Raw genomic sequence first — 12636 nt, forward strand, 5'->3', positions numbered from 1 at the left:
AGCTCATTCAAGCAGCCTCTTCCTTGCTGGATTCCTGGAAGCTTTCTGAATGAGACAGCAGCACGCTGAATGATGACGTCATCCAGCTGGGCTGTCTCAGACAAGAAGCAGGATGCCGGGAGGTGAGCTACTCTGTGAGTCTGTGTGCCTGCGTGTGTATGTGTGCGGTGCAGTGCTGTGTGTGTGTGTGTGGTTGTGCAGAACTTTGTAAGTGTGTGTGTGTGTGGTGTGGCTTTACATGCGGGCAGTGTTAGCTGCACCCTGCGGCTAAGGCTGCCCGCTATTAAAGAGAAATGGTATTCACGCCTCTCTACGCCCATAGGGGCGTGGGGAAGCGTGAATATTCATTTGGCTTTAGCAGCAGGGACAGGATCCTGTCTCCAGCTGCTGCTACTTGCACAGGGCGGGCCCCCTTAACTCAGGAGCCCCATAGCCACTGGCAAGCGGCCCCGGAGCAGTGGGGGCCCTAGGCAACTGCTGGCCAGTATGCCAGCAGGTGTCAGTGCCTAGGCCCACCGGAGAATCCTCCGGTACTCCGGTGGGCCAGTCCGAGCCTGTTGCCCACTGATGTAGTATATTGGCCAGCCACGTAGTATATTGCCCAGTGATGTAGTATATTGCACAGCGACGTAGTATACAGCACAGAGCCACGTAGTATATTGCCCAGCCACGTAGTATATTGCCCAGTCACGTAGTATATTTCCCAGCCACGTAGTATATTGCCCAGTGATGTAGTATATTGCACAGCGACGTAGTATACAGCACAGAGCCACGTAGTATATTGCCCAGCCACGTAGTATATTGCCCAGTCACGTAGTATATTGCCCAGCCACGTAGTATATTTCCCAGCCACGTAGTATATTGCCCAGTGGCGTAGTATATTGCACAGTGACGTAGTAAACAGCACAGCGACGTAGTACATTGCCCAGTGACATAGTATGCAGCACAGAGCCACGTAGTATATTGCCCAGAAATGTAGTATATTGCGCAGCCATGTAATATATTGCCCAGTTACGTAGTATATTGCCCTGCTGCATAGTATATTGCCCAGTGATGTAGTATACAGCACAGAGCCACGTAGTATATTGCCCAGCCACGTAGTATATTGCCCAGTCATGTGGTATATTGCCCAGTGACGTAGTATATTGCCCAGCCACGTAGTATATTGCCAAGTGACATAGTATATTGCACAGTGGCGTAGTATACAGCACAGAGCCACGTAGGATGTTGCACAGCGACGTAGTATATTGTCCAGTGACGTAGAATACAGCACAGAGCCATGCAGTATATTGCCCAGCCACGAAGTATATTGCCCAGCAACGTAGTATATTGCCCAGCCACGTAGTATATTGCCCAGCCACGTAGTATATTGCGCAGCCACGTAGTATATTGCCCAGTGACGTAGTATATTGGCCAGCCATGTAGTATATTGCCCAGCTACGTAGTATATTGCCCAGTGACGTAGTATACAGCACAGAGCCTTGTAGTGTATTGCCCAGCCACGTAGTATATTGCCCAGCAACGTAGTATATTGCCCAGCCACGTAGTATATTGCCCAGCCACGTAGTATATTGCGCAGACACGTAGTATATTGCCCAGTGACGTAGTATACAGCACAGAGCCTTGTAGTGTATTGCCCAGCCACGTAGTATATTGCCCAGCAACGTAGTATATTGCCCAGCCACGTAGTATATTGCCCAGCCACGTAGTATATTGCCCAGCCACGTAGTATATTGCCCAGCCATATAGTATATTGCCCAGTAACGTAGTATATTGCCCAGTCACGTAGTATATTGCCCAGTAACGTAGTATATTGCCCAGTGACGTAGTATATTGCCCAGTGACGTAGTATATTGCCCAGTGACGTAGTATACAGCACAGAGCCAAGTAGTATATTGCCCAGCCACCTAGTATATTGCCTTCCTCGTTCACTGTGTCATGTCACCTGATTTTCTGAGGACCCCTTTCCCACTGTGTCACCTAATTTCTTGAGGGCCCCCTGTGTGCCCCTTTGGGGCCCTTCCCCAGAGGTGAAATGGTGGGAGAGGTGACCCCACAGTAAATTAAGAGACAGTGGGGAAGGGGGACCACAGGAAATTAGAAATTTTCTATGGGGGCCTGCCCCGGGCCCCCACCTTGTGTCACCTTTAGATTGTAGGGGGGCCTCCCATAACTGTCTCAGTGGCTGTAGAACTATGCTGCAGGCATATTTTACTTACACATTACATTACAATACTGACTCAGTAATCATCAAATGTCCAGACCCTCAGCTCCAGCCTCTCCGACTCCGACTATATGATATTGCAGTGCGCCTGTGCTGCTTGGGCAGGACAGCCGACCAATCACAGCACAGCTCATTGAGGTGTGCTGTGAGGTCACACAAAGAAAACTAATGCTGATTGGCTGCATGTCAGCCAATCAGCATTAGAAAACCGTAGTCCACAGTTTTGATGATGAAGTGGAGGCGGAGTCTAGATCTTGATGCAATGTGACTGGTGGTGGTGGCCGGCTCTGCTGAGCCTGTTGTGTGCAGTGCGTGCGGTGCGTCCCTGTGTGTTTCTCTCTGTCTCCTCTCTCAGCTCAGCCTCACACAGTCAGTCAGCTGTTCCTCTGACTGTGCTGGCTGGCTGAGAGGTCGGCATGCACACACTCCCACGCCGCGCACGGCCCGCTCTTATCAATAGCAGCACAGTCGGCAGCAGACAGTAGCCAGCAGGCACTGGCTACTACAGGCTGTACGGAAGAAAATGATGTGATCATGTGAAGTAGTGCAGCCGCGCGGCAGCTCCTTCTTCACATGTCATCACAAACATGATTCATCACCTCAGTGTCTGCTGGCTGTACAGTACACAGCCTGTGCGCCGGGCCCGACTATTCAATAACGTGTGCACCGCTTGGTGCACAGTCAGCACACTATGCATGCAGCCTGGGCAGGGACAAATGAAGGAGGCAGGCAGGGGCTGGGGGCGGGGCCCAGGGGCCCACCGGAGGATTCTCCGGTGTCCCGGTGCCCCAGTCCGACACTGTGTAGGATAAATAATGGATAGGCGTCTTATTGAGGCCTCTCCATTATTAACCCAGCTTAATGTCACCTTACAATAGCAAGGTGACATTAACCCCTTATTACCCCATATCCCACCGCAACACGGGAGTGGGAAGAGAGACTCTAAGTGCCGGAATTGGCACATCTTACAGATGCAACATTTCTGGGGCGGCTGCGAACTGGTATTTGTAGCTGGGGGGGGGGGGGGCAATATCCATGGCTCCTCTCTAGGCTATGAATATCAGCCCGCAGCTGTCTGCACAGCCTTTCTGGCTATAAAATATAGGGGGACCCCACGTCATTTTTTGGAGGGGTCCCCCTATTTTAATAGCCAGTAAAGGCTACGCAGACAGCTGCGGGCTGATATTCATAGCCTGGGAGGGGCCATGGGTATTAACCCTTTCCCAGGCTACAAATATTGGCCCCCGGCCAATCTTATCTAAATGTGTTGTGAGAGCTTTGATCCCCAATGTGTTTCACTACAGTTTATAACGCTGAGCCGTGAAAATAAAAATTCTTTTTTTTTTCCACAAAAATTATTTTTTAGCCCTAGTTTTGTATTTTCCCAAGGGTAAATTGGACCACAAAACTTGTTGTGCAATTTGTCCTGAGTACGCTGATACCCCATATGTGGGGGGGAACCACCGTTTGGGCGCATGGGAGAGCTCGGAAGGGAAGGAGCGCCATTTGGAGTGCAGACTTAGATGGAATGGTCTGCAGGCGTCACATTGCGTTTGCAGACCCCCTAATGTACCTAAACAGTATAAACCCCCCACAAGTGACCTCATATTTGAAACTAAACCCCCCAAGGAACTTATCTAGATGTGTTGTGAGATCTTTGAACCCCCAAGTGTTTCACTACAGTTAATAACGCAGAGAAGTGAAAATAAATAATATTTGTTTTTCAACAAAAAATTATCCTTAACACCCAGTTTTGTATTTTCCCAAGAGTAACAGGAGAAATTGGTTCCCAAAAGTTGTTGTCCAATTTGTTCTGAGTACGCTGATATCCCATATGTGGGGGGTAACCACCGTTTGGGCGCATGGCAGAGCTCGGAAGGGAAGGTGCGCCATTTGGAATGCAGACTTTGATGGATAGGTCTGCAGGCGTCACGTTGCATTTGCAGAGCCCCTGATTTACCTAAACAGTAGAAACCCCCCACAAGTGACCACATATTAGAACCTAGACCCCCCAAGGAACTTATCTACATGTGTTGTGAGATCTTTGAATCCCCAAGTATTTCACTACAGTTTTTATCGCAGAGCTGTGAAAATAAAAAAATAATTTTATCCCACAAAAATGCTTTTTTAGCCCCCCAAATTTTTATTTTCCTAAGGGTAACAAGAGAAATTGGACACCAGAAGTTGTTGTCCAATTTGTCCTGAGTACGCTGATACCCCATATGTTGGGGTAAACCCCTGTTTGGGCGCATGGGAGGGCTCGGAAGGGAAGGAGCACTGTTTTACTTTTTCAACGCAGAATTGGCTGGAATTGAGATTGGATGCCATGTCGCGTTTGGAGAGCCCTGATGTGCCTAAACAGTGGAAACCCCCCAATTATAACTGAAACCCTAACCCAAACACACCCCTAACCCCAACCCTAACCACACCCCTAACCCTGACACACCCCTAACCCTAGCCCCAACCCTAACCCCAACCCTAACCCTAGCCCCAACCCTAATCCTAGCCCTAACCCTAGCCACAACCCTAACCCTAGCCCTAGTCCCAACCCTAACCCTAGCCCCAACCCTAGCCCCAACCCTAACCCCAACCCTAACCCTAGCCCTAACCCTAGCCCTAACCCTAACCTTAGCCCTAACCCTAACTTTAGCCCTAACCCTAGCCCTACCTCTAACCCTAGCCCTAACCTAGCCCTAACCCTAACCTTAGCCCTAACCCTAACTTTAGCCCTAACCCTAGCCCTACCTCTAACCCTAGCCCTAACCTAGTCCTAACCCTAACCTTAGCCCTAACCCTAGCCCTAACTCTAACCCTAGCCCTAACCCTAGCCCTAACCCTAATGGGAAAATGGAAATAAATACATTTTTTTACATTTTTTAATATTTCCCTAACTAAGGGGGTGATGAAGGGGGGTTTGATTTACTTTTATAGCGGGGTTTTTAGTGGATTTTTATGATTGGCAGCTGTCACACACTAAAAGACGCTTTTATTGCAAAAACATATTTTTTTGCGTTACCGCATTTTGAGGGTACGTGGCATTTTTTGATCGCATTTTATTTCCGATCTTTGTGAGGCAGAATGACCAAAAACCAGCTATTCTTGAATTTCTTTGGGGGGGGAGGGGTTGGGGGAGCGTTTATACCGTTCCGCCTTTTTTTGTAAAATGGATAAAGTGGTTTTATTCTTCGGGTCAGTACGATTACAGCGAAACCTCATTTATATCATTTTTTTAATGTTTTGACGCTTTTGTACGATAAAAAATATTTTATAGAAAAAATTATTATTTTTGCATCGATTTATTCTGAGGACTATAACTATTTTATTTTTTCGCTGATGATGCTGTATGGTGGTTCCTTTTTTGGGACAAGATGACGTTTTGAGCGGTACCATGGTTATTTAATTCTGTCTTTTTGATCGCGTGCTATTCCACTTTTTGTTCGTGTTGTTTGTGTCAGCTGCGATAGTCAGCTGCCACCCGGCCGCGATCGGCCACGCTCCCCCCGTGAGCGCGGCCGATCGCTATGACGTACTATCCCGTCACTGGGAATTAAGTCCCAGGTTACCTTGATGGGATAGTACTTCATATGGGATTAAGGGGTTAAACTGCAGAACAATGAAATAGAGACATCCCTGTATCAGAAGCCAATCGACCGTCCAACATACCTTAAATGGGACAGTTTCCATCCAAAACACATAAAAAACTCTATTGTCTACATCCAAGCCATCAGATACAATCGTATATGTTCCAACCCAATGGACAGTGATGAACACCTTCGTGGCCTCAGAAAGACCTTTTTGAATCAGGGCGACCATCCAAGAACAATTGAAAACCAGATTACAAGAGCCACCAGAATATCAAGGAATCACCTGCTACATTACAAAGCTAAAGAAGAAAATAACCGGGAGCCTCTAGTAGTTACCTACAATCCAAATCTGGAGGTACTAAGGGGAGCTGCACGGAAATTACAACCTTTACTACAAAAAGATGCCCGACTACAATCCATATTTCCAGACAGCCCACTACTATGTTTTAGGCAGCCCCCAAATCTAAGAAGCATCATTGTCAGAAGCTCCCTGTCCTCTCCAACAGCTGCAGGAACCTTTCCTTGCAACCAGAAAAATGTAAAACCTGTCCATTTATAATCACCACGGACAAGATAAAGATCCCCAACTCACATCAGGACTATAAAATACCAGGTACTTTCAGCTGCGTCACTTCTAATGTGGTGTACCTAATTATTTGTACTAAATGTCCAACTGGTGGTCTGTATGTGATGGAGACAGGGCAGAAACTGAGAACAAGAATGAATTCTCACTGCCATGCAATAAGAGAAATAAAGAATGGATTTACCTGTGGCCAAACATTTTTGTCTCCCAAATCATAACATTATGGACATGAAATTACTTGTATTGAAAAGTAATTTCACATCTCAGAGAGACAGGAGAATCTGGGAATATAAACTGACTAGCTATTGAACCCGTTCTACGCCCAGGTGGTGAGCATTTATATTGGTATATGGTCTCCATCCTGGTATTTGCTGCTCCATCCTGCGTCCCCATCCTGTTATGTGCTGCTCCATCCTGCGTCCCCATCCTGTCATGTGCTGCTCCATCCTGCGCACCCATCCTGTCATGTGCTGCTCCATCCTGCGCAACCATCCTGTCATGTGCTGCTCCCATCCTGCGCCCCATTCTGTCATGTGCTGCTCCAATCCTGCGCCCCCATTCTGACATGTGCTGCACCCATCCTGCGCCTCCATTCTGACATGTTCTGCACCCATCCTGCGCCTCCATTCTGTCATTTGCTGCTCCATCCTGCGTCCCCATCCTGTTATGTGCTGCTCCCATCCTGCGTCCCCATCCTGTCATGTGCTGCACACATCCTGCGCCCCCATCCTGTCATGTGCTGTTGCCATCCTGCGTCCCCATCCTGTCATGTGCTGTTGCCATCCTGCGCCCCCATCCTGTCATGTGCTGTTGCCATCCTGCGTCCCCATCCTGTCATGTGCTGCACCCATCCTGCGTCCCCATCCTGTCATGTGCTGCACACATCCTGCGTCCCCATCCTGTCATGTGCTGCACACATCCTGCTTCCCCATCCTGTCATGTGCTGCTCCATCCTGCGTCCCCATCCTGTCAAGTGCTGCACACATCCTGCGTCCCCATCCTGTCATGTGCTGCTCCATCCTGCGTCCCCATCCTGTCATGTGCTGCACCCATCCTGCGTCCCCATCCTGTCATGTGCTGCACCCATCCTGCGCCCCCATCCTGTTATGTGCTGCACCCATCCTGCGCCCCCGTTCTGTCATGTGCTGCTCCATCCTGCGTCCCCATCCTGTCATGTGCTGCTCCATCCTGCGTCCCCATTCTGTCATGTGCTGCTCCCATCCTGCGCCCCCATTCTGTCATGTGCTGCTCCCATCCTGTGCTCCTGTTCTGTCATGTGCTGCACCCATCCTGCGTCGCCATCCTGTCATGTGCTGCACCCATCCTGTGTCCCCATTCCGACATGTGCTGCTCCATCCTGCGTCCCCATTCTGACATGTGCTGCACCCATCGTGCACCTCCATTCTGTCATTTGCTGCTCCCATCCTGCGCCACTGTTCTGTCATGTGCTGCTCCCATCCTGTGTCCCCATCCTGTCATGTGCTGCTTCCATCCTGCACCCCCGTTCTGTCATGTGCTGCTGCCATCCTGCGCCCCCGTTCTATCATGTGATGCTCCCATCCTGCGCCCCCGTTCCGTCATGTGCTGCTCCCATCCTGCGCCACTGTTCTGTAATTTGCTGCTCCCATCCTGCGCCACTGTTCTGTAATTTGCTGCTCCCATCCATATGCCCCATATGCTGCTCTATAAAGGTTTACGGCCCCCATAAGATGCTCCATAGTATATGCCCCGTACACTGCTCCATAAAGGTTTATGGCCCCCATAAGATGCTCCAAATTATATGCCCCATACACTGCTCCATAAAGGTTTATGGCCCCCATAAGATGCTCCATAGTATATGCCCCGTACACTGCTCCATAAAGGTTGATGGCCCCATAAGATGCTCCATAGTATATGCCCCGTACACTGCTCCATTATGGTTTATGGCCCCCATAACATGCTCCATAGTATATGCCCCCGTACACTGCTCCATTATGGTTGATGGCCCCATAAGATGCTCCATAGTATATGCCCCGTATGCTGCTGCGATATATAAAAAAAAAATACCATACTCACCTATCGTCGCTGGGCGCCGAGTGCTGGGGGTCTGAGTAGGCGGGGACACCGGCGCGCTGTGGGGGTCAGGTGCCGGAGTCGCCGCTAGCTCAGGCCCCCCAGCACTTACTATATTCACCTGTCTGTCCCGTTCCAGCGTTGCGCGCCGCTCCGTGTTCCGGGTCCTCTGGCTGTGACTGTTCAGTCAGAGGGCGGTGCGCATTAAGCTCGTCATCGCACCCTCTGAACTCTGAACGTCACAGGCAGAGGACCCGGAAGATGGAGTGGCACGCAATGCTGGAACGGGACAGACAGGTGAATATAGCATACTTACCCTCCTGGCGCGTCCCTGCCTCTCCGGTGGAGATCACGGTGTGCGTTCAGTGCTTACGCATACCGCGATCTAATGGGAGCGTCACTCTGTGGGGTCCAGACTGCGCCGGCGCTTGCGCTTGCGCAGTCTATAAAGGCTTCGGACAGAGTGACACTCCCAGCGTTATATTATAGATAACGACCTTTGACACACTTAGTGCAGGAATTAATGTGTCTCTTGGATTTATGTCTTTTTGCATCAATTAAGGAATTTTCACTTCAGACCATGTGGGGTCATCATAACAGAACCAGACCTCAATCAGAGGACAACAAAACATTCACTCCTAATCTAGGAACTTTCCAATATTTATGGACAAAACTGTTTATCACTTATCACTCTCCCACAATGACAGTTCTGTGCTATGTTGTGTATAAATATGTGATTCTTCAGAATTTGCTTTAGTCTGAGACCTGTTATGAAAGGCAATTCAGAATCACAATGGACATGGAGGTCAGAGCACATACAGTGAACTGACAATAACCCAAAATAATAAAACAAGCTCTGAGACGTGGGAACTCTGCAGACCGCAATCCCTAAGCCTATCAAACCACACTAAAGGTAGCCGTGGAGCGCTCCTGACCAGAACCTAGGCGCCTCGTCACAGCCTGAGAAACTAGCTAATCCTGAAGATAGAAAAATAAGCCTACCTTGCCTCAGAGAAATTCCCCAAAGGAAAAGGCAGCCCCCCACATATAATGACTGTGAGTAAGATGAAAACACAAACATAGAGATGAAACAGATTTAGCAAAGTGAGGCCCGACTAACTGAACAGAATGAGGATAGGGAAGATAACTTTGCGGTCAGCACAAAAACCTATTAAAAACCACGCAGAGGGGACAAAAAGACCCTCCGCACCGACTAACGGTACGGAGGTGGTCCCTCTGCGTCTCAGAGCTTCCAGCAGGCGAGAAAAACCAATAAAGCAAGCTGGACAGAAAAATAGCAACAAAATAACAAAAGCAAAACTTAGCTTTGCAGAGCAGCAGGCCACCGGAATGATCCAGGGAAAACACAAGTCCCACACTGAAACATTGACAGGAAGCATAGATCAAAGCATCAGGTGGAGTTAAGTAGAGAAGAAGCTAACGAGCTCACCAGATCACCCGAGGGAGGAAACTCAGAAGCTGCAGTACCACTTTCCTCCACAAACGGAAGATCCCAGAGAGAATCAGCCGAAGTACCACTTGTGACCACAGGAGTGAACTCTGCCACAGAATTCACAACAGAGACCGGAGTAGTTTCGAAAGCTGCAATTTGTTACCATCTTTTCAGTTCGCCATTAAAAGGTATCAACCACTGAGGACTCTCAATTCTAAATATTTTTCTATCTACTGTCTAACACGGTACCAAGATATATGCAGCGCCCCAGAGTCCTGGTCGGTGCAGTGATGTTGCTCTCCCACCAGGGGGAGTGATGTTACGTCTCATGGCACCAAAGGAGTTAAACCCTGCCAGGTATCGCAGCCACACACACATTTCACACTCCAGTCCACCAGGGGGAGCTAAGGATTCTATCTACTAGGCCACTCTGTTGTGAATTCTGTGGCTGAGTTCACTTCTGTGGTCACAAGTGGTATTGCAGTCTCTGGGCTTCCTCCCTCAGGTGTTTTGGTGAGCTCGTTGGCTGCCTTGCTATTTAGCTCCACCTGAGTCTGTCTTCCTTGCTCCTTGTCAATGTTCCAGTGTTGGATCTGAGCTACTGCATCTTTCCTTGGGCCTGCTGCTCTGCTAGATAAGTGCTTCTAGTTTGTTTTCTGTTTTTTTCTGTCCAGCTTGCTATTGTTTTTTGCTGGAAGCTCTGAGAAGCAGAGGGGTGCACCGCCGTGCTGTTAGTTCGGCACGGTGGGTCTTTTTGCCCCTTTGCGTGGTTTTCGTTTTAGGGTTTTTTGTAGACTGCATAGTTCTCTTTGCTATCCTCGCTCTGTCTAGAATATCGGGCCTCACTTTGCTGAATCTATTTCATTCCTACGTTTGTCTTTTCATCTTGCTAACAGTCATTATATGTGGGGGGCTGCCTATTCCTTTGGGGTATTTCTCTGAGGTAAGTCAGGCTTGTATTTCTATCTTCAGGCTAGTCAGCTCCTCAGGCAGTGCCGAGTTGCATAGGTAGTTGTTAGGCGCAATCCACTGCTGCTTATAGTTGTGTGAGGATAGATCAGGTACTGCAGTCTACAGAGATTCCACGTCTCAGAGCTCGTCCTATTGTTTTTGGTTATTGCCAGATCTCTGTATGTGCGCTGATTACTGCACGCTGTGTTGCCTGATTGCCAGCCATAACAGTACAAGGAGCCACACCAATGATTCCCAATAGAGGGAAAAAAGAAATCCTGACATCATTTTTTTTTCTTAGCTCTGTCTTCAGTCTTTTTTTTCCCCTAGACATTAGAGTGCTTCAGGACACAGCTGTGGACATGGATATTCAGGCTCTGTGCTCCTCAATGGATAATCTCGTTGTAAATGTACAAAAGATTCAAGATACTATTGATCAGAAATCGATGCTAGAACCAAGAATTCCGATTCCTGATTTGTCTTTTGGTGACAGAACTAAGTTCCTGAGCTTCAGAAATAATTGTAAGCTATTTTTGGCCTTGAAACCTCATTCTTCTGGTAATCCTATTCAACAGGTTTTGATTATTATTTCTTTTTTGCGCGGCGACCCACAGGACTGGGCGTTTTCTCTTGCACCAGGAGATTCTGCATTGAGTAATGTTGATGCATTTTTCCTGGCGCTCGGATTGCTTTACGATGAGCCTAATTCAGTGGATCAGGCTGAGAAAAATCTGCTGGCTTTATGCCAGGGTCAGGATGATGTAGAAGTATATTGTCAGAAATTTAGGAAATGGTCAGTACTTACTCTGTGGAATGAATCAGCACTAGCGGCTTTGTTCAGAAAGGGTCTCTCTGAAGCTCTTAAGGATGTAATGGTGGGATTTCCTATGCCTGCTGGTTTGAATGAGTCTATGTCCTTGGCCATTCAGATCGGTCGTCGCTTGCGCGAGCGTAAATCTGTGCACCATCTGGCGGTACTGCCTGAGAGTAAACCTGAGCCTATGCAGTGCGACAGGACTATGACTAAAGTAGAACGGCAAGAACACAGACGTCTGAACAGACTGTGTTTCTATTGTGGTGATTCTACTCATGCTATTTCTAATTGTCCTAAACGCACTAGGTGGTTCGATAGCTCTGCCGTTATTGGTACTGTACAGTCCAAATTCCTTTTGTCCATTACCTTAATGTGCTCTTTGTCATCGTATTCTGTCATGGCGTTTGTGGATTCAGGCGCTGCCCTGAATCTGATGGATTTGGATTATGCTAAACGTTGTGGATTTTTCTTGGAGCCTTTGCGGTGTCCTATTCCGTTGAGAGGAATTGATGCTACACCTTTGGCCAAGAATAAGCCTCAGTACTGGGCCCAGCTGACCATGTGCATGGCTCCTGCACATCAGGAAGTTATTCGCTTTCTGGTACTGCATAATTTGCATGATGTGGTCGTGTTGGGGTTGCCATGGCTACAAACCCATAATCCAGTATTGGATTGGAACTCTATGTCGGTAACCAGCTGGGGTTGTCAGGGAGTACATGGTGATGTTCCATTTTTGTCTATTTCGTCATCCATTCCTTCTGACATCCCAGAGTTCTTGTCGGATTTTCAGGATGTATTTGAAGAGTCCAAGTCTGATGCCCTACCTCCGCATAGGAATTGTGATTGTGCTATCGATTTGATTCCTGGTAGTAAATTCCCTAAGGGTCGTTTATTTAATTTGTCCGTACCTGAACACACCGCTATGCGCAGTTATGTGAAGGAGTCCCTGGAGAAGGGACATATTCGCCCATCGTC

The sequence above is a fragment of the Ranitomeya imitator genome, chromosome 6 (genome assembly GCF_032444005.1).
Source record: "Ranitomeya imitator isolate aRanImi1 chromosome 6, aRanImi1.pri, whole genome shotgun sequence".
NCBI lineage: Eukaryota > Metazoa > Chordata > Amphibia > Anura > Dendrobatidae > Ranitomeya > Ranitomeya imitator.